This window comes from Macrobrachium rosenbergii, chromosome 12, assembly GCF_040412425.1.
Source record: "Macrobrachium rosenbergii isolate ZJJX-2024 chromosome 12, ASM4041242v1, whole genome shotgun sequence".
NCBI classification, from domain to species: domain Eukaryota; kingdom Metazoa; phylum Arthropoda; class Malacostraca; order Decapoda; family Palaemonidae; genus Macrobrachium; species Macrobrachium rosenbergii.
The window spans coordinates 102,149,720-102,177,219 of record NC_089752.1 but is presented as its reverse complement, the minus strand read 5'-3'; the positions used below and the strand labels follow the sequence as shown (position 1 = coordinate 102,177,219).

General features: G+C 36.4%; 1 protein-coding gene across 1 annotated transcript in view; it reads left to right on the top strand.

Moving 5' to 3' along the window:
* LOC136844161 (uncharacterized) overlaps nt 1-27,500 on the top strand; it is a 340,577-nt gene that overhangs the window by 244,995 nt on the left and 68,082 nt on the right. The gene's annotated exons all lie outside the window — the stretch shown is intronic.

Genomic DNA, 27,500 nt, shown 5'->3' with positions numbered 1-27,500 from the left:
ACGTTTATTTACTTGATTTTTCTGTATATAGAATTTTTATGTCAAAATTTAGCTAAAATTTAATAAAAATCGTTAAATTTTGAGATGCTTTTCAAGAAATTTTAATTATCTATTTAATTTTGATATTGGCACAGAAGTGGTTGAACAAATGAAACTCGAAAACTGAGGAGTAAAAATGTCACAAAAACAAAGGCGGTTTCGTTCATCAACTATGAATCGGTATCCCCTGTGCCAGGTTAGCTCTGATTTCTACCACAGGCTAAGGAGATCATTCAGTTCCGCAAACGCCAATTGTACCTCTGTCGACGTTGAAAGAGAATAATAGGGTCGTCAGTAGACTTAAGTGGGTCATAACCGGGTTGGTTGAAAAGGACATGGGGACGACACCCTTGGGGGTATAACGGCAACATCTTTCAATTTAATAAAAAAGAAAAAAATAACTGCACTGTATTTCATTTCATCTGTCCACTCACTCAACAATATAGGTTTTGGGTAAATGCGGCAATACCAAAAATCGACGGTCAATAATATCCGGAGGTGTTAATATCTGTATACTAGTACTACGTAGTTCGGTGCTCTTCCACCAGGATGGCGCTGCAGAGCCCTACGGCAATCTTCAAAACCCCAAATACCATGAATACCAAATAGGTGCTTAGTGTCTGATTTTTTCTTTTATTATCTTTATGATGGTATGTTGTGTGGCTTCTTATCGTTCAGGAGAAAACAGAATAGCATCTCATAGGTAAGCAAAGCCTACTGAAATTTATTTACCCATAACTTAGTAGTTGTAGGATGTCCAGTATACTTGGTCAAGACAAGATGTCGGGGGGTTGGTGAAGCAGCGATGCCAAACTTGCTTTCCTCATTATGCAAATTGTCACTGAGAAACTTCCTTGTTATTATTTAAAAGACGACTTTATATATGAAAAATATTTTTAATAATAACTGGGGAAATTTTGTGACTAAATACTGCTACAAATAGCATATGAAAATAAATTAATCAAAACATTGTGACACACTCTTTCCTCATGTGTTGTCAAATCTGCGTTTACCCTAAGCCTAAGGGAATGGTGACGAGGAAAACAATTACAGCTTTGGGTCAGTAGCCCCTGGTAATCCTTTTCATTAAGGGGCATTCGAACTTTACTAGGTGAAAGATATGAAGAAACATTCCAAAATTATGAATTACAAGATTTAATAATATTAATACTTAAAGGAAAGAGAAAGTTAATTGGAATTTCTTGATATTTAAATTTGATTCGATAATTGCTGACATACAGTATCTTCACGTCTGAAATAATTTACCGCTTTCAAAAAAAGTGTAAACTCCATAGAGCTCAATAACATGGAGTGGCGAACTCCCTGCAGAGAGTGACCTCGGAAGGCCATATTGAAAGGTCTCGGTCCAGCTCATAGTACTATACTTTATTACTATTATTATTTTCACTATTATTATTATCTTATTAATATAATTTTTACTATTATTATTATTGTTGCTGTTATTATTATTATTACAGGTTTTGTTAAACAAAATGGCAGTTTCAACAGCATTTTATTTTATATAGTAAACGCTATAGTTGTCTTATCAATTGCTTTTCTTGCGCTGAGTGGTTTCAATTGTCCGATATTCATATCCGGTGGGTTAGTGATAGGAGGTAGTTCTAAATCTGGGGTGTAGATAATAGTTTTGCCCTTCTCGCTAGGACATCATTCAGGGCAGGATCACAGGATGCAATGGCTGTAATGCATGGATTTTTCATCTTTTATCCCATTCTTTTGGTTTGTGGAGTTACTCGCTTCATTTTCATTGGCTATCCGGCCGTGATGTCATCGGAAAGGCGGCTCCTGATTGGTTGTCTTCTCCTTGATCTAAGCCTACTCCTGATCGGCGATGATGTAATTTCTTTAGGAAGGCGGGTTAACCGATCGTTCCCAAGGTGAAGGGCCGCACCTCTGCCTTCCTCAGATGTTGGAAGGGCGTCCTCGGGGCGTCTTTGAGTCGTAGGTGGGTGCTTTTACAAATACAGGGGGCATCTTGCAGGCCGTCCTCCGGTGAGATCTCACTAGGCGATCACCTCAGTGCTCTGAAGGTCGTCCTCAAAAGGTTGGGATGCGGGTCTTGCCTGGTTGTCCTCGGCTTTCCTAACGGCTGAATGGAAGAAGGAAGGTCTCCTGAGTCACATTAAGGCTGGTTTTTCCTTCCATAAATGTTGAGCGCTCCAGGATGCAAAGATGACTAAGGTTGGGGCGGTGTCAATAATTGTAAAATGGTGACAATGAACCGCGGATCCTCTGGTTGTGGGCAGTCTTACAGTGATTAAAGATGGTTCCCTCCTGGGCATGGCAGGAGATCCGTTTGGAGAGGCGCATGGATGTCATGCCGATGTAAGTTCTGGGGCATCCTCGGAAAGGGCACATGTATCGGTATATGACATTCGTCCTCTTCATGTGATCTTGGGGAGGGGCAGGGTTCTTCTTCATCACTAGACTGCAAGTCTTCTTGCTCCTGTAGAAGATAACCAGTTGGATCTTCTTGCTGCTGTTAGTGGGGCAAAATTGTCCCCAATGATATTTTTCAGGGCCCGTTCATCCTCCTTATATCGTGAGTGGTATTTCCCTTTGTAGAAGAGGGTGATTATCTTAGGTCTATCTTGTCTCTCCTCTTGGTTGTACCACTTCTCCATCGTCCTACTATAGGCGGCCTGGATGTTCCTGTTGGGATGACCATTATTAACTAATACCTGAGAGGCCCGTTCCATTTCATGGTGAGTGTCGGTCCACAACGAACAGTGGGTAAGGGCCCTCCTGGCGTAGGCGGTGATGGTGGAGTTCTTGTATCTCTCATCACTGCTTGACTTCTTCCCCACTGTTCGTTGTGGACCGACACTCACCATGAAATGGAACGGGCCTCCCAAGTATTAGTTAATAATGGTCATCCCAACAGGAGCATCCAGGCCGCCTACAGAAGGATGATGGAGAAGTGGTACAACCAAGAGGAGAGACAAGATACACCAGAGATGATCACCTCTTCTACAAAGGGAACTACCACTCAATTTATATAAGGAGGACGAACGGGCCCTGAAAAATATCATTGGGGACAACGTCAGTTTTTCGACAGCAGCAAGAAGATCCAACTGGTTATCTTCTACAGGAGCAAGAAGACGGCAGTCTAGTGATGAATAACCCTGCCCTCCCAAGATCACATGAAGAGGATTTTTCAATGTCATATACCGATACACGTGCCCTTTCCGAGGATGCCCCAGAACTTACATCGGCATAACATTCATGCGCCTCTCCAAATGGATCTCCTGCCATGCCCAGGAGGGAACCATCTTTAATCACTGTAAGACTGCCCACAACCAGAGGATCCGCCGCAGCGACATTGTCGGACATTTCAAAATTATTGACAGCGCCTTCGACCTTCATCGTCTTCGCATGCTGGAGGCGCTCCACATAGGGAAGGAGAAACCGAGCCTTAATGTGACTCAGGAGACCTTCCTTCTCCCTACAGCCATCAGGAAAGCCGAGGACAACCAGGCAAGACCCGCATCCCAACCTACGCCCCTTGAGGACGACCTTCAAAGCACTGTGGGTGATCGCCTAGTGAGATCTCACCCCGAGGATGACCTGCAAGATCGCCCCTCGCACCCACCTACAACTCAAAGACGCCCCAATGTCGAGGACGACTTTCACCCTCGCCCCGCTGACACCCTCCCAACACCTGAGGAAGGCAGAGGTGCCGCCCTTCACCTTGGGAACAATCAGTTAACCCGCCTTCCTCGAGACATTGCACCATCGCCGATCAGCAGTAGGCTTAGATCCAGGAGAAGACAGCTACTCAGGAGCCGCCTTTCCGATGACGTCACGGCCGGATAGCCGATGAAAATGAAGCGAGTAACTCCACAAATCAAAAGAATGGGATAACAGATGAAAAATCCACGTTACAGCCACTGCATCCTGCGATCCTGTCCTGAATGATGCCCTAACGAGAAGGGCGAAACTCGCTGACACCCCATGAGAACTACCTCCTACACATCACTAACCCACTGGATATGAATATCAGACAATTGCTTGCAACCATTCCAGCGCAAGAAAAGCAACTGATAAGACGAATTGAGCGTTTACTATATAAAATAAATGCTGTTGAAACTGCCATTTTGTTTAACAAAACCTGTATTAAAGAAGGTCTTTTTCCTATTATTATTATTATTATTATTATTATTACTTGACCCAATTTCACAGAGAAAAATTACCTTACAAAAACAGGTTGGCCTAAGCATTCCAACTGTTGTGGTCAAGGCCTAAGCATTTGCTCTTTGAGCTAAGCAATGTCTAGCATAAATGGTTCCTGTAAATTACAGGACTTTCTTTGCATACAGTCACTAAACACTAACTAAGCAGTAATGTACAATCAATAAACACTACCACTCACTATACAATTACAATCACTAAACACTCACACTCAAAAAACACACACACACACTTACTATAAACTCACACTCAATAACACTAACTGAATACTCAACACTCACTATAGCCGATTCACTTAAGGTAGATTCTTGGGCCTATGAGACGTTTGTTTGGCGGCATCTGATTGGCTGGTACTGAGAGGTATGCAGCTCGCTCACTGTTTCATTTTAATGTCTGTAGCTCAGAAAACTTTAAATATGTTTATATTTCTTCATTTATCTCACGTTTTGCACAAGATAGGAAAGTTTTAGTCATACCATGGGATTCGGTATTAATTGTACAACTAAACCGTGTTTTCCTGAAATCAGTAAGATAAAACACAAAGGAATTACTTCAGTAAAAGTGAAGAGAGAAGCATTTCATTCTTTATACCTGTTTTTACATATCGTCGGATTTTGCATCATTCGTGCGATCAAGATAAAATAAAACTTGTGTTTTCATACAATAAATTCACCCTGAGTACGCTGGTGCTTTCAGATTTTAGATGCATGTGATATGTGAAGAGAAAATGAAGAATATGTCGTATTATGTTGCATCCGTACTTTACTCGGTTTGAATAGTGCCGAGAGACGGTGGTCTGCAGACTGCGAGACACCTTTGGCCGTCGTTGGTCTTCTCAGCAAGAGCGTCCAGGTGCCGTTGACAGTTGCCATTATGAATGTCGAACACTTTCACTCCAATATCATATATGTCCGTATGATTGGACTATGGACATATCTGATAAGGAAAAATGAAAAATCAAATGGATGCATCTGTATAATTTTTCGTTCTTTTTGTTTCAATAGGTAATGACATGACTATATGTATGATTTTCCATTCAATTTTTTTTAAATAATGGTAATGACACTGTCAATGTAAGCCTATACTGTATATGATTTTATTTTGTTTTATGACATAATACATCAGTATGAATTTCCATTCTTTTTGTTTAAATATATAAAGCTATAAAAGTCTTCTGATTCGTCTCATTATCCTACATGCGCTATATAGTGATGCAGGGGTGTGGGAACATTTACGGGAATTACACTTACTCAGATATGTTCAGACACACGGACATATATGATATTGGAGTGAGAGTGTTCAACAGTCATAATGGGAATTCTATACATTTATTTACAGGAAATTTAATGACATAATGATACGGTAAATATTGTCGAAACTGCAAACTTCTCATATCACTAATTGGCAACTGTCAACGATGCCTCAAAGATCTCTCAGTCTGCAGACCACCGTCTCTCGGCACTATTCAAACTGAGTCAACTACGGATGCAACATAATACGACATATTCTTCATTTTCTCTTCACATATCACACACATCTAAAATCTGAAAGCACCAGCGTACTCAGGGTGAATTTATTGTATGAAAAACAAGTTTTATTTTATCTTGATCGCACGAATGATGCAAAATTTGACGATATGTAAAAACAGGTATAAAGAATGAAATGCTTCTCTCTTCACTTTTACTCGTTGTAATTCCTTTGTGTTTTATCTTACTGATTTCAGGAAATCATGGTTTAGTTGTAAAATTAATACCGAATCCTATGGTATGACCAAAACTTTCCTATCTTGTGTAAAACGTGAGATAAATGAAGAAATATAAAAATATTTCAAGTTTTCTGAGCTACAGACATTAAAATGAAACAGTGAGCGAGCTGCATACCTCCCAGTACCAGCCAATCAGAGGCCGCCAAACAAACGTCTCATAGGCTCAGGAATCTACCTTAAGTGAATCGGCTATAGGCACTCACTGTACACTGAATGCTCACAATACACTTATAAAACAGTAAACACTCACTAAATACTTACTGTATCTTAAACACTCTGTAAACATTCACTAAAGACTCACTTAATCCAAAACATTCATTAGACACTCACTGAACATTCACGAAGCTTTCACTATACACTAAACACTCACTAAACCCTAAACACTCATTAAACACTAAATACTCACTAAACCTTAAATGCTCATTAAATCCCTAAACAACTCATTAAACACTCAACGGTCACTGAATATTCACTAATCACTCATTAAACACTCACTAAACACTTAGACACTAAACATTCCCTAAACACTGACATTCACTAAACCCTAAGCACTCACTAAACATTTACATATTAAACATTCACTAAACCCTAATCACTCACTAAGCCTTCACTGAATACTTACACACTAAACACTTAACATTCACTGACTACTTACACACTAAACATTTATAAAAGAAACGAGTCTATAGTTGAATAAACGAAATACTTTGATATATGCACAAGGGCATACAGAAAATCACTGATAAAGACAGAGACAGCAAAAACAGAAAGACGTTAACGAAAACGAAGTCATAACAGATGCTGAGTTTAACCGTTCGTCGCCAGTGACTAAAAACAGATGCGCTGGGCAAAAAGATGAACTAATTTAGATCTTGACTCGCCCGGTGACCTCTCGCACACCATAACGTTAACTCTTGATAACAACTGTTGAATGAATTGCATAGACAATTAAACGTGAAACATTAATGGAAAAGGGAAGCCCATCTGGACGAAACTCGGGAAAATTATACCAGATTTAGGCATCAAACCCATACCCATATATACGAAGGCTCTAGAAGCAGAGTCAGTTAGAAAAAGGCATCAGGGCAGGGAGTGTGCGAGATGTGTGGAGAGGTGACTGTGACAACTCGAACGGACAAGTGAACTTATAAAATTTCTGAATGCCCATAGTCCAAGTGAAATTCTAAGTCCACAAATTTTACGATGTGCCTTTTAAGATAAAGACTCGGTCATTGCTACCCATTGAAAGGTGGAAAAGTTATACAGTTTAAAGACTAAATAAATGTAATTAAGGGGAAACATAAATTTCATTTAACCAAAATTAATAAAAGAAGAACTTATGAAATATTGAAAGATAGCCGACATCTGAGCACGATAAGTGAAGTTCCAGCATAGTTAAACATCGACCACTTGTTCCTACGGAAGTGCAAGCAAGCAGTACAACAGACAGTTAATAAGAAGTGCATGCCTTCCCCATTAAACATTCACTAAACCCTAACCACTCACTAAACACTTACACACTAAACATTCACTAAACCCTAACACACTAAACATTCACTGAATATTTATACACTAAACACTCACTCGCATTCACAAAATATTCACTAACCCTAAACAATAAACATTCACTAAATACTTACTCATAAACATTCACTAATTACTTACTAAACATTCACTAAACAATTACTCATTAAACATTCGGGATAAAGAAAAATTCACAATCGCACCAAGCCCCTGTTCAATTTTTGCAGTTACCAGACCTTTAGGGTATGGATGCATGAGCACTAAAAATGTCGCATTGCTGATGTTATCTGATGCTGTTTCATTTTACAAACTGAAATGAAATCTTCCCAGTACGAAAAATAAAACCACTAATTTGGACTACATTAGTATTAATTTGGTTATGTTAAAAGACAATAATCAGGAATTTCTAACATCAGTGTCAACTTTTACAATTATGGTAAATTATTGTCTGTCTATGAGAGAACTGATGGTGCTAAGCTGTTCTTTGGATGGAACCAGTTAGAAAATATGGACCTCTGGGGTCTACCACAGTTTACAAGGGTCCAGATGCCAGCGTTACAGATGGTCAAAAGCACAAGAGATGTTCATTTGGGTATGAAAAGGACATTTATTCAAAACTGTTTTTTAACAGTCTGTAATAAAGGTAAAACTTGTCGCCATGCTTTAGATTTGTGGTTTCCATTTTTTTGGAATTCACCAGTAGAGAGTCTGTCCGATAATTCAAGTAAATGATAAAGATTTTCTCCATGGCTCTGCTTATGTCCCTGGTGGAGGACCACCGAATTAATATAGTGCTGGATACAGATAGCATCTCCAGGTATAACCCTAATGGTATTAAACCCGGTATGTATCCACCTCCTCTGAAAACTAGTACTAAAAATGGCAGAAGCTCAATGGGATAAAATTGTTTTTAGTAAAAGCATCAAAGGAATTATATACACCCATTTCTTTATTGTGTGACTGACAAATTATATTTTAAAATATCTTTGATCCAAAAGGGGCTAAGAAAATTAAAATAGATAAACGTCCGTAATTAGTTTACTAACCTGGACTTTGACAAAGGTGGATACATAGATGGGGTTAATTCCAATAAACTGTACGCTCGTGGGGTCTCAAATGTTACTCAAAGATGTTATCGAAAGGGACCAACATCCCATCCTCTGGTCCCAAATCAAATTCCTTCTAACCAAAACCATCTCTCTCTCTCTCATTCCAATAAGAATCCCAGAATGGGAAAAATTCCCGTTAAACGAAGAAGAAGAGGATTTTCACTCTCAAATCTTATCCTTCCAAAAACAGAATTCCCTGACTTTGTGAAAAATAAGACTGTCAATCAAACAGTCCAGGACAATGAACAACGCTTGCCTTTCACACAGTTGACAACCACATCAGATTTGATTAGTTTTATGGATTTTTAAAAGAAATTTCCATTTATTATAACTGATTAAAAAATTGAATTAAATTATTTCAGGCAAGAAAAAAGATGACGATTGTAAGTATGAAACAACAAATAACAGCAGATGATACGTTTGTTAGAAATTGTTTTAAAAGCATTTACTCTACATGTGTCTGGGGACATAGTCTTCTGGTTATAAAATCCATCTTTCTGTCCAGCAAAATCTCAAAAAATAAAAAATGGGGATGAACATCATGTGCTTGATATGTTATAGTTATGGTGCTATTAGGAAGATTTACCTGAATTAATGCCAATTTTGAAGGGCAGCTTACCAGTAAATTAATACAAACAAAGCTTAAAACAAAGTATGAATATAAATTACATTCTACTGAAAAACGGACTTACAAAGCAAAACAAAGACCAAAACAAATAGTTTTTAATGAAACCTTTACCATTTGTATTAGGTCTGTTTTTATTGCAGTCGTTGTTTCAATAAATTTTTGTTAAAAAATTTTGCCATTCAGTTTCTACTAACATATGTTTACTGTTCCTAGCTTTAGTTTTTATACTGACTATAGCTGACATTTCTAGTTATTTCTATATATCTAACGTCCTTTGCCATCACTAAATCTATAGGGCAGATTTATATAACTAGATATAAATCTGGAATTTTTCAAAGTAATGTCTTTAATAGGAACTATTAAATACTCCGAACGCCAACATAGTTACACTGCTTTATCAAGTCACGAAATGTCACCCGAGTATTTTGTGAATTATCTATAAACAGTTAACTTACTGTTCATATATATACAGTACTTTATATATATATAATAGAATATAATAAAATATGATATATTATGGGGTATATATATATAATATATATATGCATGGTTGATAATCCTATGCAAAAATAAAATTATCTAAAAATTAATGTATATGATATTTGTCATATATGTCTTAACGTCTATTCATGTTATATATATATATATATATATTATATATATATATTATATATATATATATATATAGCGCATACAATATATATAATCAATTATTATGTTATATAAATAAAGACACAGGTGTTTCAAAATTAGACCTCGACAGAGCAAATGGAAAGTTATGAAGTTTTCTGCTTTAGCCTACCTCCAAGTATATTATCTTAAGTTTCTATTAAGCTATTTTTCATTTTACATTTCTTGTATTTTCAGACTGTAGTACGGAGTTAAATACAGCCGTAACGAGAACTCGGAGGAAATCAGATGGAAATTAATAAAAATCCTCGGCTATAACCTTCAGAGAGGCCAGGGATGCTGGCAAATCCATCATTTCACGTTCCTGGATAGATAAATACATTAAAAGAGATGAATCCTCTGTTAAAAGAAACTGGAACAAAAATCCATATGACTGTCATCACAAAAAGAGAGAATCTTGGAAGGCCTGAAGTCCTTTCTCAGGAGTCAAAAGACATCACAGCTGAGGCAGTGGGTAGACCAAGAAAGTCTTTACGTAAATTGACTTTATAGATTTTTGAACTAGAAACAAAAAGGGGAAAGAACAGAAGTTATAGTGCTGTATATCGTGAGTTGAAAAAAAATCTGGTATCAAGCCATTTGATGTTATCAGCAAGCCCAACATCACTCAGCAACAGAGAAAAACCGTGCATGGTTTTGTGGTTCATTTCTTAAAGATTAAAAGTTGAACTGACTTTCTCCATGTTGCCACATCAGATGAATTCTTCATTTAAACAGTCAGGAAGCCAAATCAGAAAAATGACATAATTTGGGCTGCAAAGTTGGATGATATCAGCGATGATGTGCGCTATCGCCAAGTTGTGAAATTTCCTGAATGTTTGGAAATTTTTCTCTGTTTCACAGCCAAACGGTTAATGTGGATCATCAAAGGAAAAGGATAGTCATGGAATGGTGAATACTTCAGAGAAACTGTGCTTACTGGTGGAGTATTTCCTTTCCTCAAAGATCCTGAAAATGTGTTATCTGTTGAAGAAGTTACATTTTTGCATGATAAGGCACCATGTTTCAAGGCTCTTCAGACTGCCTTAATCAAAAGAATAAAAAAGTAAAACTCCCAAAAATCTGATAAATAAAAAATAGTACAAAAAATTGCAGATTGCCCAATTAAAAAACAACAAAAAAAAAAACTCCAAAACTCAAATAAATAAAAAATAATAAAAAAAAGTGGATTGCCTTAATTAAAAAAGCAACAAAAAAGTATAACTCCCAAAAATCCAATAAATAAAAATTAATAAAAAAAAAAAAATGCAGATTGCCTCAATTAAAAAACAATAAAAAAAATTAGAGCTACCAAAAATCCAAAAAATAAAAATAATAAAAAAGTGGATTCATATAATTAAAAAAACAATAAAAAAGTGGGAATCCCAAAAATCCAATAAATAAAAAATGAAATAAAAAATGCGGGTTGCCACAATTAAAAAACAATAAAAGAGTAGAACTCCAAAAAATCCAATAAACAGAAATTAATAAAAAAAAAAGAGGATTGCCTTAATTAAAAAAATAAAGTAGAACTCCCAAAAATCCAGTAAAAAAATATTAATAATAAAAAGCATGTTGCCTTAATTAAAACAATGAAAAAATAGAACTCCCAAAATCCAATAAATAAAAATTAATAAAAAAAAATGTGGATTGTCATAATTAAAAACAATAAAAAAGTAGAATTCCCAAAAATCCAATAAATAAAAATTAATGAAAAAATGAACTGCCATAATAAAAAAAACAATTAAAAAGTAGAACTCCCAAAAATCCAATTATTAAAAATAAAAAAGCGGAGTCATAATTAAAAAACAATAAAAAAGTATAACTCCCAAAAAATTCAATAAATAATAAATAATACAAAAGTGGACTGCCTTAATTAAAAAACAATAAAAATAGAAATCCCAAAAATCCAATAAATAAAAATTATTTTAAAAAGTGGATTGACATAATTAAAAAACCAATAAAAAGTCGAACTCCCAAAATCCAATAAATAATAATTAATAAAAAGTGGGTTCCCTTAATTAATAAACAATAAAAAAGCAGAACTCCCAAAAATCCAATAAATAAGAATTAATAAAAAAGTGTACTGCCTTAATTAAAAAAATAATAAAAAAAAGGGGAACTCCCAAAAATTGAATAAATAAAAATTTATTAAAAAAGCTGATTGCCTCAATTAAAAACCAATAAAAAAAGTAGAACTCCCAAAAATCCAATAAATAAAAATTAATACAAAAAAATAGTGGATTGTCTTACTAAAAAAAAAAAAAATTAGAACTCCCAAGAATCCAATTGATAAAAATTAATTTAAAAAATGAAAAAGCAGCTTGCCTTAATTAAAAAAAATTATTAAAAATTAGAAACCCCAAAAATCCAATAAATGAAAATTAAAAAAATAAAGCGGACTGCCTTAATTAAAAACAATAAAAAAGTAGAATTCCCAAACCTCAAATAAATAAAAATTATAAAAACAAAAAAGTGCATTGCCTTTAAAAAAATAAAAAATTAGAAATCACAAAACTCCAATAAATAAAAAGTAATAAAAAAAGAAGATTGTCTTAATTGAAAAACAATAAAAAAGTAGAACTCCCAAAAATCCAATAAAAATTAAAAAATACAACAAACAAAGTAGAACTCCCAAAAATCTAGTGAATAGAAATTTATTAAAAAAAAGCAGATTGCCTTAATCAAAAACAATAAAGTAGAACCCCAAAAATCCAATAAATAAAAATTAATAAAAGAAATATATTCCTTGAATTAAAAAACAATAAAAAGTAGAACTCCCAAATATCCAATAAATAAAAATTAATAAAAAAAGCATATTGCCTTAATTAAAAAACAATAAAGAAGTAGAACTCCCAAATATCCAATAAATAAAAATGAATTATTATAAAAAATGCAGAGTGCCTTAATTAAAAAAAAACAATAAAAAAACAGAACTCCCAAAAATTCAGTACATAGAAATAAAAAAAACAGATTGCCTTAATCAAAACAATAAAAAAGTAAAACTCCCAAAAACCCAATAAATAAAAAATACAAAAAATGTGGATTGACCAATTAAAAAACAATAAAAAAGTAGAACTCCCAAAAGTCCAATAAATAAATATTAAAAAAAAATGCAGATTGCCATAATTAAAAAACAATAAAAAAGTAAAACTCCCAAAAACCAAAAAATACAAATTAATAAAAAAAGCAGATTACCTTAATTAAAAAAATAAAAAAGTAGAACTCCAAAAATCCAGTAAATAAAATTAATAATAAAAAAGCATATTGCCTTCATTAAAACAACTGAGTGTTTCAGATTCCTGCAATTGAGTCTTTTCAGACAACCTGAGTCTTCTCAGACATATTTGATTCGCTATAGGGTCCAGTCCATATAACCATTATTTCAAGATGGCTACTGCCAGAGCCCAACAAAATGAGGACTTCAAATTCTACATGTCCACTGGAAAGGACATGGGACTATCAGGGCAAGCTCTGAGAGACTGGGTTCAAGAGAGAGTGGACGATGCCAAGGCGGAAAGAGAGCTAGAATGGCAAGAGCAAGAGAAAGAATCGCCCAAGAGAAAAGAGAGAAGAAAGAACGGGAAGAGAGGGAGAAAGAGAGAATCGCCCAAAAGAAAAGAGAGGAGAAAGAACGGGAAGAGAGGGAGAAAGAGAATCGCCCAAGAGAAAAGAGAGGATAAAGAACGGGAAGAGAGGGAGAAAGAGAGAATTGCCCAGGAGAAAGAGAGAATCGCCCAAGAGAAAAGAGGACAAAGAATGGGAAGAGAGGAAGAGAGGATCGCCCAGGAGAAGAGAGAGGAGAAAGACAGGGAGGAGTGAGAGCAGCAGCACGCCCACGACCTCCAGATGTTAGAACGACAGAACGCCAACCCCCACCCTGCAGCGAGAATGAGTGCCCTCAGCCAAGCACACTCATTCATGTCAAAATGGACAGAGGCCGAACCTGAAGTATGGATTGAGAGGGCTGAAAGAGTCCTGGAGTGCTGCACCCTCTCCCCACAGAACTCTCCCTTGTTCTCACTAAATTCCTGGGAGGGAAGGCACTTGTTGCCTACCACACCCTTTCGGCAGAGGATAGGGGAAACTGGGAAGCCGTACGCCAAGCAGTTACCAAGGCATACGAGATCACCCCCGAGCGGTGGAGGAGACGTTGGAGAGAGCAGCCAAGAGAAGCAGGCCAGACTTGGTTCGATTGGGCGTACCATTCTGAGTGGGCATTAGCAAAATGGCTCAAGTCCGAAGGAGCCACTAGCGTCGCCGAGGTACTCGAGAAATTTAAATTTGAGCATTTCCTGCCCTGGCCACTCATATAGTAGAAAAAGCCCCTGCCATGCTCACCGAGTGTTGCCGGATAACAGACGTGGGAGACTCACCACCCTCAGGAAGGATCCACGGGGTGGAAGATATATCCCCCGCCCCTCTTCGGAGGATCAAATGCCCATAAGAATGGGAACTCAGGCAAGCCCCTAACTTGCCATTACTGCAAAAAGATGGGGCATTCCGCTGACCAGTGCCGGAACAAGCAAACAGCGCCTCTTTCTTCCGGAAAACCACCTAAAAACAGGGGCAGCGCGGAAAGACTAACCAAACCTTTTGCATGGTGTGCAAGGTTTATGGCCACTCTCCCTCATGGGCGAAATGCCCTAACAATAAATCAAATACTCCCGCCGTTGCCTTGGCCGTCACGAATTCCAAGTCCTTGGGCCCTCCTGCTGAAGGTCCCATACATGTGGCCCCTCCCCGAGGCAGCTACCCCGCACGCTGAGTCAAGGCATTCGATGACTCTGGCGCACAAATCTCCCTCATACGAAGGGATAGGGTTCCCTATGGAGTTACTGTCAACAGATGAAAACTCGTCATGATCGAGGGAGTAAATCAATTTAAAATGATACTCCCTACAGTCCAATTGAGAGTCACAAGACCTCACCAATCAAAAATTTGCAACCTTGCGGTGGCAAGCTATCTTCCCGGAGGCTATGACGTCATCCTGGGACAGGACTTTCAGTCCCCACATAAATCACAACAATCCAGGGGTCCACATTCCCCAATTCATTCCTCAGACGCGAGAAATCCTCCACTGGGTACCATAAGGACGTGAAGTTCCTACCAGTGCTACATGAGTATGATGTACAGTGGCCCCCTCGATCAGTTCCCGATCCAATTCCAGTGCCCGGACCTGTCTCAGTGCCAGTGCCAGGGCCCCAATCAGATCTCTCTCCAGGAGATGCCAAATCCCTGCCAGTGCCACTTGCATGCACCGAGCAGTGCCAAGCTCCATCCGTCCTGACCGACAAGCACAAGAAACCTGATAGTGCCTGACCCTGCCTTAGTCCCAGCGCCAGAGCACAACCCCGATCTCCATTCAAGGGATCCAACTCAGGACCCCCTCTCTTCTTCTGGCCTGGCACCACTACCAGCGTCGGTAAGAGAGACGGTTCCTCTCGACCACAGCGTTAGTTCACCTAAAGAACCAGCCTTGCAACTTGTGCCTGAGCTGGTCATTGATGCCTGTGAATCATCCACGCCCCCGCCGACTGTTACCGCTCTCTCGCCGCCCGCCACAGATACCCTCGCGAGTCATGCTTCCGCCCCGCCTCGCTGGGCCGATGAACTCTGCAAGCTGCAAAAATTAATAGCCAAGCTGGCGAACAAAACTCCTGCATCAGCTGTCGCAGCAGCTGGCCCAGGCGACACTCCCTGCCGCCCTCTGGCCTCGGGCCCTCCGATTCCCTGGCTGAGGACAACTGTCCAAGTAGGAGAGGTTCATGGCGGAATTACCACAGGCGTGGGAATTTCCAGGTAGTCTACAAAGAGATCTAGAGCTCTCCTGGCACCTGTGCCACCCGTTCATCTTTCAAAGGTCTCGGCACCTCTAATCCAGAAGAGGATGTCAAGGCGCTCCACAATCTTCTTCCGTTCCTCTGGAACTTCTATCCCTTATCATTTTCTATTAACCCTTAAACGCCGAGCCTCTATTTACAAAAACGTCTCCCGTATGCCGGCGGCGTTCGGGAGTTAGCGCCAAAGCGGAAAAAAAGTTTTTTTCAAAAAATCACAGCACGCTTAGTTTTTAAGATTAAGAGTTCATTTTTGGCTCCATTTTTTGGTCATTGCCTGAAGTTTAGTATGCAACCATCAGAAATGAAAAAAAATATCATTATCATATATAAATATTGAAATATATGACAGTGCAAAAAAAAATTTTCATATATAATTTTATACAAATCGCGCTGTGAGCAAAACGGTTTAAAGCTAATGGATTATTTTTTTTTCTTTGTATTGTACACTAAATTGCGATGATTTTGGTATATAACAAATTGTAAAACGATCAAAGCAACACAGAGAAAATATTATCACAATATGATGCATGAATCCGTAACGTGCGGACGTAAAAAAATGTTTTTTTTCAAAAATTCACCATAAATCGAAATATTGTGCTAGAGACTTCCTGTTTGTTGAAAAATGAAACTAATTGATTGAATATTACTAGACTGTAAGTGTTATAGCTTACAATTGCAGTTTTCGACCATTTCGGTCGAGTTAAATTTGACCAAAGGTCGAATTTTTTCTATTTATTGTAATTTATATGAAAATATTTCAAAACCTGATAAAAGCTACAACCATGGGTTATTTTCTGTTGTATTCTACATGAAATTGCGCACATTTTCATATATAAAATTTTATGTAACGACTAATATAAAACGGTGCAAACATTACGACAACGTGACGAAAAAATTTCTGAGATGTTCGGCCGAGTTACCACGCGGACGTAAGGAAAATGTTTTTTTCAAAAATTCACCATAAATCGAAATATTGTGCTAGAGACTTCCAATTTATTGCAAAATAAGGGTAAATTATTGAATATTACTAGAATGTAAGAGTTTTAGCTTACAATTGCGTTTTTCGACCATTTCGGTCGAGTTAAAGTTGACCGAGGGTTGAAATTTTGGCAGTTATCGTGATTTATGTGAAAATATTTCAAGTGATAAAAGCTACAACCATGAATTATTTTCTGTTGTATTCTACATGAAATTGCGCACATTTTCATATATAAAAGTTTATGTAACGACTAATGTAAAACGATGCAAACATTACGACAATGTGACGAAAAAATTTCCGAGATGTTCGGCCGAGTTACCGTGCGCAGACGTAAGGAAAAAGTTTTTTTTTTTAGAAATTCACCATAAATCGAAATATTGTGCTAGAGAGTTCTTACTTGTTGCAAAATGAAGGTACATGATTGAATATTACTAGAATGTAAGAGTTTTAGCTTATAATTGCATTTTTTTTACCATTTTGGTTGAGTTAAATTTGACCGAAGGTTGAAATTTTGGCAGTTATCGTGATTTATATGAAAATATTTCAAAACTGATAAAAGCTACAACCATGGGTTATTTTCTGTTGTATTCTACATGAAATTGCGCACATTTCCATATATAAAACTTTATGTAACGACTAATATAAAACGGTGCAAACATTACAACAACGTGACGAAAGAATTTCTGGCGCGGACATTAGGAAAAAGTTTTTTTCAAAAATTCTTCATAAATCAAAATATTGTGCTAGAGACTTCCAATTTGTTGCAAAATGAAGGTAAATGATTGAATATTACTAGAATGTAAGAGTTTTAGCTTACAATTGCGTTTTTTGACCATTTCGGTCGAGTTAAAGTTGACCGAAGGTTGAAATTTTGGCAGTTATCGAGATTTATATAAAAATATTTCCAAACTGATAAAATCTACAACCATGGGTTGTATTTTGCTGTATTTTACATGAAATTGCGCACAATTTCATATATAAAACTTTACGTAACGGCTAATATAAAACAGTGCAAAAATTACGACAAAATGACGAAAGAATTTCTGAAATTTTTGGCCGAGTTACCGCGTGGACGTAAGGAAAAAGTTTTTTTCAAAAATTCACCATAAATCGAAATATTGTGCTAGAGACTTCCAATTTGTTGCAAAATGAAGGTAAATGATTGAATATTACTAAAATGTAAGAGTTTTAGCTTACAATTGCGTTTTTCGACCATTTCGGTCGAGTCAAAGTTGACCGAAGGTTGAAATTTTTTGTAGTCGACGTACGGTACATCCACTTGGCACCCAACAGACAATTTTAGTCGACGTATGATACGTCTAGTAGGCGTTTAAGGGTTAATCTTTTCTTAAATTATCACCACAAGAGGCATTTAAATACGGGATACCATTCCCCTCAAAATGCATAAATCATTGAGAATAACAGAAGGGGAAGTGGCACGCCCTTGCACCCCTACCTTAGCACAGGGCATGCGTGTCAGCTCTTCCTGAAGGAGTTGCTCGCTCCCTTTGGGTTCCCTTTTCCAGCCCTGGGGCTGAGAGATAGTCTGGGCTGTAATTTATATGCAAAGGACGATAAATTCCCGTATAACACAATAAATACCTAACTCTATTACCCTTGGCTCTTCTGCCAACATCATTTACTCTTTTATTCATTTATTTATTTTTTTGTTTTTCTACTTTTAACGAATTGCGAGTCATAGACTCCTGCCCTTGTGATTTTAATGCCACCTTCGTAAACCAAGAGACGTGTCCCACTTTTTAGTATGCGGTCACGCCCCTCACTGGTATCATCCTGTTCATTTTTCTCTTTGTTACTTTTTTTTTTTCCCAAGAACTCTATTTTGTCCCAGGCCCCTCGTCTTTTGTCTGCTTATCCCATCATAACATTGAGCGAGTATCTATTTATAGCCTGCGCCCGAGTTATGGGCAGTGGACGCATAAAATTAGCGTGGTTTAAAGTTAGCGAATTTAAACTCGCGAATACTCTCGCTCGCCCACAGCTGTCAAAATCCCCAGTGTAAGTTGTCAGCCGTCAACTGTCGAGTTGGCGATGCGAATTGTGTATCGTCATTACAATATCACGTAAAGGGGATGTCATTTACAAAATAAGTAATTAATTCTTAAATTTTGTCACCTGCCTCCAAATTACCTTGTCCTCGTAATCTTAAAAGTAACGTATACCGTAAATTTGAAGGAAATTAATGTGCCATGTTAAAGTAGTTTAATATTAATGTGTGGGGATAAAGTAAAGTAAAAGCTTATCCATTTCTTGTTGGAGGGAGAGTAAAGTAAAGCAGCTGTGCCAAATTCTTGAATATCAACACACAAGCCCGAATAAAGGCTCGTATGTTATCTTCCGTGGGGAGCTATTATAATTTACAAGACGTCGCTGCACAGCGCGCCTCCCCCCCAACCTAATTTGCCCTTTGTTTATTGAGAGTAGAATCGTTGTTGCATGGCCGGTCCTAGTTGACCTAGATATGAGAACAAAGTTGTCAGCATTTTGATCTGTCCCTTTCTTCACCTGGAACAGACATTGAGATGGCACGGGTTAAAAAGGCAAAGATACGAGACTTGGTGCCGCTCCCTTAAGCAGCTTACCCAACTAAGCTGCTTAAAACAACCTTCTAAAGGCAGATTAAGCTGCTGAATTGTCTTTCCTTTCGCAGGATACCTGGGAAGAGGCAACCTGATGGCTGAACACTTGGCAAATGACACATCGTTTGCACACAGCCCCCGTTATCGGCAGAAGTTTGCACGCGGCCACGACACACGGCCAAGGCTTTAAAAGGGAAAGACAGGAGATCTGAAAGGCAGTGGCAGTAGAAGTATGGTAGCAGTCGTAGTCGTAGGGGAGTTAGTCATACACGTGGGCGAGTGATACATTTGCTGAGAGACCTTCACTCCCCCCTGTCCGACTTCAGACCACGGTCATCCTCGAGTGACAGTGCATCACCACACGTGATCGTCCCTCGTCATCCTTTGCCAGAGACCCGCTTCTCCTAATAGGGACCTATTCGCAGTGGACTCATCTTGGACTGTGCCTTGCCCTTAGTCAAGACTCCAGTAGAAGGATCTTCAAGCGTTGCAAGCCCTTTAACAATTTACTTACCCATTTTCCCTTCTAATGCTTTCCTTTGTAAATATAATTCCTTAATTTATCCCAAGTGTTTACATAACACTTCCTTATGAAGTAGAGCCTTCAGCTCCTATAACATCCCTTGTTCTTTGTTTTTTACGATTTCTCTTTACGCAAGCCAGAACTCCAAGGCAAATTAAATAAAGTTCCATTGCCGGCCTGTAAAAATACCATAAACCCAGGGAAATTCGTAAAAAAAAAAAAAAAAAAAATATATATATATATATATATGTATATATTATAAGGTGTTATAATATATATAACCATTTTATAAGTGTTTATATGTCTCTGTGAAAATTTTGATGTTTTGCTTGCAGATTTGTCATTCATTGTGAAGATGTGATTTTAAAATGTCTTTTTCTTACAGATAAATTGTATATCATGTAATCTTACAATGCTTTGGTATGTTTTTCCCTTTGTTTAAAAAGTGGAATTGTGTACAGCCTGTTGTAGAGAGAGGGTAAGAGCTTATCGCTTCTATATTTACACAGGTGTCTAGTAACTCACGCTAAAGCAAAAAGAAGCCCTCCTAACTTATCGTGATGAGCTGTCACCCAATTGGCGAATTGCCTATTATACATTTGTTCTATATGCCTATCCAATTATATATCAACTGTGTCTGTGCTTATTCTTTTTCGTAATCTGAGAAAGAGAGAATGAGTGAGAGAGGCACTTCAAGTTGACATGCTGTCAGCCAGCCAATTTTGGGTCTAAAAGCATTTCCTTTTGCTTGCTCAGGTGGTTTGAGTGTCCCAGGAAATGTCAGTTATAGATAAGAAGTCGGGCGCTCGAAGCTCAGCCGTGTGTGTATTCATACATGTGTATACTTGTGTGTGTATGTATATTCTATGTATCATGTGTTCTGGAAGGGTTTGTTGGAGTTAAAAGTGCAGTGCTGTTCCAAAGACACTCAGTCAGCCACAGGGGTCCCTGATATAAGCATCTCTCTCTCTCTCTCTCTCTCTCTCTCTCTCTCTCTCTCTCTCTCTCTCTCTCTCTCAATAATCCCATTATGTATATAAGGGAAACTGAAGGGTTACTGTTTGTAAAAGCTCTGTTAAAACTCACCCCAGGAGTGTGTTAATTTTGTAGAAGGTGATCAGGAATATTGTTTTGTGCAAACGTTGTGATAATGGTGTAATAATTACAAAAGGTAATGTGGTGATTACTGAGTTTTGTAATGTTAAGAGTCAAAGTGATATTCTAGGTAAAAGAGAATTATTATTTTGAATAAGTCTTAGTGCCCTGACAATGTTATCTATAAGAAAGTCTTAGAAAGACGTGAGTTTAACTTTTTCTTTTTTAAAAGAGAAATGTTCTTGTGAAAGATTAATATAATCTCTAGGCACAATTTTGGTGGTTGGTATATTTCCATTTTTGCATATTGCATTCTTATATGTCTGTGCTATCATATTGCTATAATTTTATAATTACTGTGTTTTGCTGGTGATTTCTTAACATTTTGTTAGTGCCTACCTGTTATTGAGATTTTGGAGAATGTTTATGTGGATTCCAGTCAGTAATATTTTGGTGAATGTTTGTGTTAGGTTAATCAGGTATATACTTGGCACTTGAGTGATAGTTAATAGTTTGAATCTTACCTAATCAAATTGCTTTCTTAATAAATTAGAGTTTTGTGAATTAAACTTGATTAAGAAATACTTAAATCTTACACTGTTGTCAATTAATAGTAAATCTTTTGAGATTGTGAACTTTACATATAACTTTTGAACTTAGAAATAAACCTGTTTGTTTAAAGTTTTTTAAAACATAGCGTTTCATTTTGACCACCAGTAATTAGAGACATTAATGAAAGTGTACAAGGTAAGTGATGTATCTATTTGTTCACATGAGACTTATCTAGGTAAAATAGAACCAGAAAGACAGCTACAGTGTTTGTTGAAGTGATACCCATTTTCCACTAGTCTGGATATAACTTAATAAATGTTGCCTCACCCATAACTTGATAAAGTTATATTGATTTTCTCAAGTAATAAGTAAGTTTTATGGGATCATTGTACTTTTAGTGAATCAGTCATATTCTTTGTTATGAGGTTTCAAGTATCTGGTCAATGTGAGGTAACTTTTTGGTATTATTATTTGTGTAATAACCAGGTGCTTGATCACTTGTGAAATATATATATATATATATATATATATATATATATATATATATATATATATATATATATATATATATATATATATATATATATATATATATATATATATATATATGATCTTACATGATTCGAGTTGCGCGAATTCACACACACACGAACTTTTCACTGGAACCTAACTAATGGGCATACGCGATTTTTTCACAGACACACGAAATTCTCGAGAAACCCTGCAGAAGTGGGTGTTTAATTTTTTAAGTAATTTACAAGTTTTCATGCTTTTATGTGTAAAATCTGTATGAAAAATGCATTTCATTCTTTTATGTGTAAAATCTGTATGAAAAATGCATTTCATGCTTCTATGTGTAAAATCTGTATGAAAAATGCATTTGATGTTTTAATGTGCAAAATCTCTATGAAAAATGCATTTCATGCTTTCATGTGTAAAATCTCTATGAAAAACGCATTTCATGCTTTCAAGTGTACAATCTGTATCGAAAATGTATTATTTTTATTTTTGTACATGCATAAATATGATGCAAAGGTAATTTCAGCACATTCACTTAGTGTACTTTTACAAGATGTGATACCCATTTGCAAAGTTACTGCACTTTTCAAAGATGATACTCCTGCAGAAAATGCTTGTTTAATGTTTGAAGTACATTTATAAGTTTTCATGCTTTTAACTGTAAAATCGATATGGAAAATTTATATTTATATTTCTGTACATAAATATCATACAAGTATTATGTCCATTTGCAAAGTCTTTGTCACAAGGACTTTACATGACCCTGAGATGAAGTTGTTCAGTTGCGCTCATTTGATAAAATGAGTTCTTTAATGTAATATCATAGATGTAATTAAGAGTTGTATAAGTGTCATTCTTTGAAAATTACTCTGTTCACCTCGGAGAAAAGTGCTAGTGCAATCTGTATGTGCATGTAATTACAGCACGTTCAGTTGGTGTACTTTTACAAGATGTGATACCCTGCATTTTTCAAAGATGATACCCCTGTAGAAAGTGTGTATAATTTTTAAGTTTTCGTGTTTTTAGGTGTAAAATCAGAATGGAAAATTTGTATTTATATATTTGCGCATAAATACGATACAAAAAGCAGTACAGTTATTTTATTACAGTATCTCTCTCTCTCTCTCTCTCTCTCTCTCTCTCTCTCATCTCTCTCATTAGTAGTTAGCGCTCAAACATACGTTTACAACTTATTATTCTCTGTACGTCATTACCTGTACAGTATATAATTTTGAATAGATTGAATTTTACCTGTACTGTACTACCTTCTACGAACATTATGTACATGTTTTCGATGTTTTATGAAATTGTACTTTTGTTGACTGTGACGTTTTGCCTAGTGACGCAAAGAAAACGGCTTTTACTCTAAGTGACAAAGAAACGGCATCCCATGAATTAGGGGTAACATTAGTATACGTACGCACCTACTGTAAATGCGCTATTATGAAACTGTGCAGTCCTCAGTTTTTATGTCAACCATTTACTGTATTCCTTTTTTAAGGGTAATAAGCTAAATTTTAAATAAAATTACACTAACTTTAGTTCATTTAAAAGTCAGCTTTTAAATGAGCATGATTAGGGTCATATTTAGTACTTAAACTCTGAAATAAACATTTATTAGCATTTTTAAAGACCATGCCAAACTTACGCCAAAATTCACCTTGCTCCGAACCTAACCTCACGTAATTTCGAGGTATGACTGTATATATATATCATTATATATATATATACATATAATATACATATATATATATATATATATATATATATATATATATATATATATATATATATATATATATATATATATATATATATATATATATATATATATATATATAATATATATATATGTAATATATATAGCCATAATGCCCTCTTAATGTAATTCTAATAGCCACAATTCTTTTAACTTTTACTTTTTTTTTTTGGATATGCTTGTAACTCTGGCCGATAGATCCAAAGGGAAGAAATTGAAGAGCCTGTGACTGACGGCCGGCCGCGGAAGCGAACCCGAGTTACCTTAATCACAAGGAGGTCACGTTGCCGACCTGACTACGAGAAGGATAAAAGTCTATCACCACTTGCACATATATATACCTGTCGTTTTCAGATATATTTATTAGAGCTGGAATAGACCCATCCTCACCATCGTAGCCAAGTGGGCAATCGTTTTTTTATTGCTTTTAGGCTGAAAATATATGCAGAATCTACTGGTCACTTTTACCAGACACATATGTAATTCTAATAGCCACAATGCCCTCTTAACTTCGCTAATTCTTCACGCTTTTTTTTTTTTTATGGATATGCTTGTAACTCGGTTTCGATAGATCCAAGGGAAAAAATTGAAGGGCCCTGTGACGACGCGCAGGAAGCTTAATCCGAGTTACCTTAATCACAAGGAGGTCACGTTGCCGACCTGACCACGAGAAGGATAAAAGTCTATCACCACTCGCACATATATATATCCATCGTTTTCAGATATATTTATTAGAGCTGGAATAGATCCATCCTCACCATCGTAGCCAAGTGGGCAATCTTTTTTTTATTGCTTTTTAGGCTGAAATATATATGCAGAATCTACTGGTCACTTTTACCAGACACATATGTAATTCTAATAGCCACAATGCCCTCTTAACTTCGCTAATTCTTCACGCTTTTTTTTTTTTATGGATATGCTTGTAACTCACGGCGATAGATCCAAAGGGAAGAAATTGAAGGGCCTGTGACAGGGCCGGTCACGGGAAGCGAACCCGAGTTACCTTAATCACAAGGAGGTCACGTTGCCGACCTGACTACGAGAAGGATAAAAGTCTATCACCTCTCGTACATATATATACCTGTCGTTTTCAGATATATTTATTAGAGCTGGAATAGACCCATCCTCACCATCGTAGCCAAGTGGGCAATCGTTTTTTTTATTGCTTTTTAGGCTGAAATATATATGCAGAATCTATTGGTCACTTTTACCAGACACATGTAATTCTAATGGTCACAATGCCCTCTTAACTTCGCTAATTCTTCAAGCTTTTTTTTTTTTTTTTGGATATGCTTGTAACTACGAAGCCGATAGATCCAAAGGGAAGAAATTGAAGGGCCTGTGACGGCCGGCCGCGGAAAGCGAACCCGAGTTACCTTAATCACAAGGAGGTCACGTTGCCGACCTGACCACGAGAAGGATAAAAGTCTATCACCTCTCGTACATATATATACCTGTCGTTTTCAGATATATTTATTTGAGCTGGAATACTGTAGACCCATCCTCACCATCGTAGCCAAGTGGGCAATCGTTTTTTTTATTGCTTTTTAGGCTGAAATATATATGCAGAATCTACTGGTCACTTTTACCAGACACACATGTAATTCTAATAGCCACAATGCCCTCTTAACTCAGCTAATTCTGGCGTTTTTTTTTTTTTTTTATATGCTTGTTAAGCCGATAGATCAAGGGAAGAAATTGAAGGGCCTGTGACGGACAGTTGAGGAAGCGAACCCGGTTACCTTAATCACAAGGAGTCCACGTTGCCGACCTGACTACAAGAAGGATAAAGTCTATCACCTCTCGTACATATAACATGCAAATGCACATGGTAAAAGATGAAAATTCTAACCAAATTTTGTTCCTTCCATGAGAAGTTGAGGAAATATTTCCAATCCTGTGTGGGGCCTCTTTTCCAAGATACTTGTAAAAATACTCTAGCTTTAACAATTATTACAAATTCTTTCTAATATTTTTTATTCACTTTATTTTGCAAAATTATAATTACAGCTCACATAATATTGTACAAGATAATAACTAAAATCATCAACAATTCCTGAGTATATTTGTGTGTACAAATATTTACGAGATGTACTGGGATGGGGGAGAAGTAGTTACTTTTAGTGAGTTATACATAGTCTTTCTGATGTTTTTTGAAGTTTACTTTGCATAATTACAATTACAGCTGACACACGAACTTAACCCTTGCTTGCTTGAAGCCCTATTTACAAAAGCGTCTCCGTATGCCGAGCGTTAGGTGAGTTAAGCGCTTGAAAGCGGAAAAAGATTTTTCAAAAATCACAGCACACGCTTAGTTTTTAAGTTAAGTTCATTTTGGCTCATTTTTTTGTCATTGCCTGAAGTTTTAGTGGCACAACCATCAGAAATGAAAAAAATATCATTATCATACATAAATATTGGAATGTATGACAGCGAAAAAAATAAAACTCGTATATAATTGTATACAAATCGCACTGTAAGCAAAACGGTTAAAGCTAATGAGTTAATTTTTTTAGTTGTACACTAAATTGCAATGATTTTGGTATATAACAAATTTTAAGACGATCAAAGCAACACAGAGAAAATATTATCACAAAATGATGCATAAATTCGTAACGCTCGGACGTAAAAAAATGTTTTTTTCAAAAATTCACCATAAATCGAAATATTGTGCTAGAGACTTCCCGTTTGTTGAAAAATGAAGCTAATTGATTGAAAATTACTAGACTGTAAGTGTTTTAGCTTACAATTGCAGTTTTCGACCATTTGGTCGATTACAAAAGTTGACCAAAAATCCGAATTTTTCTGATAAGTGATTTATATGGAAATATTTCAAAACTGATACAAGCTACAACCATGAGTTATTTTTGTTGTATTGTACATGAAATTAGCACATTATCGCCTATAAAAGTTTATGTAACGACTAATATAAAGCGATTGCAAATGTCGACATGAGCGAAAGAATTTCTGAGATGTTATTGAGTTACAAGCATGAGCGTAAGGAAAATGTTTTTAAAAAATTCACCATAAATCAAATATTGTACTAGAGACTTTATTTATTGCAAAATGAATTTAAACGATTGAATATTAAAGAATGTAGGTTTTAGCTTACAATTGCGTTTTTGACCATTTAGTCGAGTTAAAAGTTGACGAAGTTGAAATTTTGGCAGTTATCGTGATTTATGAAAATATTTCAAAACTGATAAAAGCTACAACCATAAGCTATTTTCTGTTGTATTCTACATGGCTGCACATTTCATATATAAGTTTATGTAACGACTAATGTAAAATGATGCAAACATTACGACAACATGATGAAAAATTTCTGAGATGTTCGGCGAGGTTACGTAGCGCGAGCGTGGGAAAAAAAATTTTTTTCAGAAATTCACCATAAATCGAAATATTGTGCTAGAGACTTCCAGTTTGTTGCAAAATGAAGGTACATGATTGAATATTACTAGAATGTATGAGTTTTAGCTTAAAATTGCGTTTTTTTACCATTTCGGTCGAGTCAAAGTTGACGAAGGTTGAAATTGGCAGTTATCATGGTTTTATATGAAAATATTTCCAAACTGATAAAGCTACAACCATGGGTTGTATTTTGCTGTATTATTACATGAAATTGCGCACATTTTCATATATAAAACTTTATGTAACGGCTGAATATAAATGGGTACAAGTACG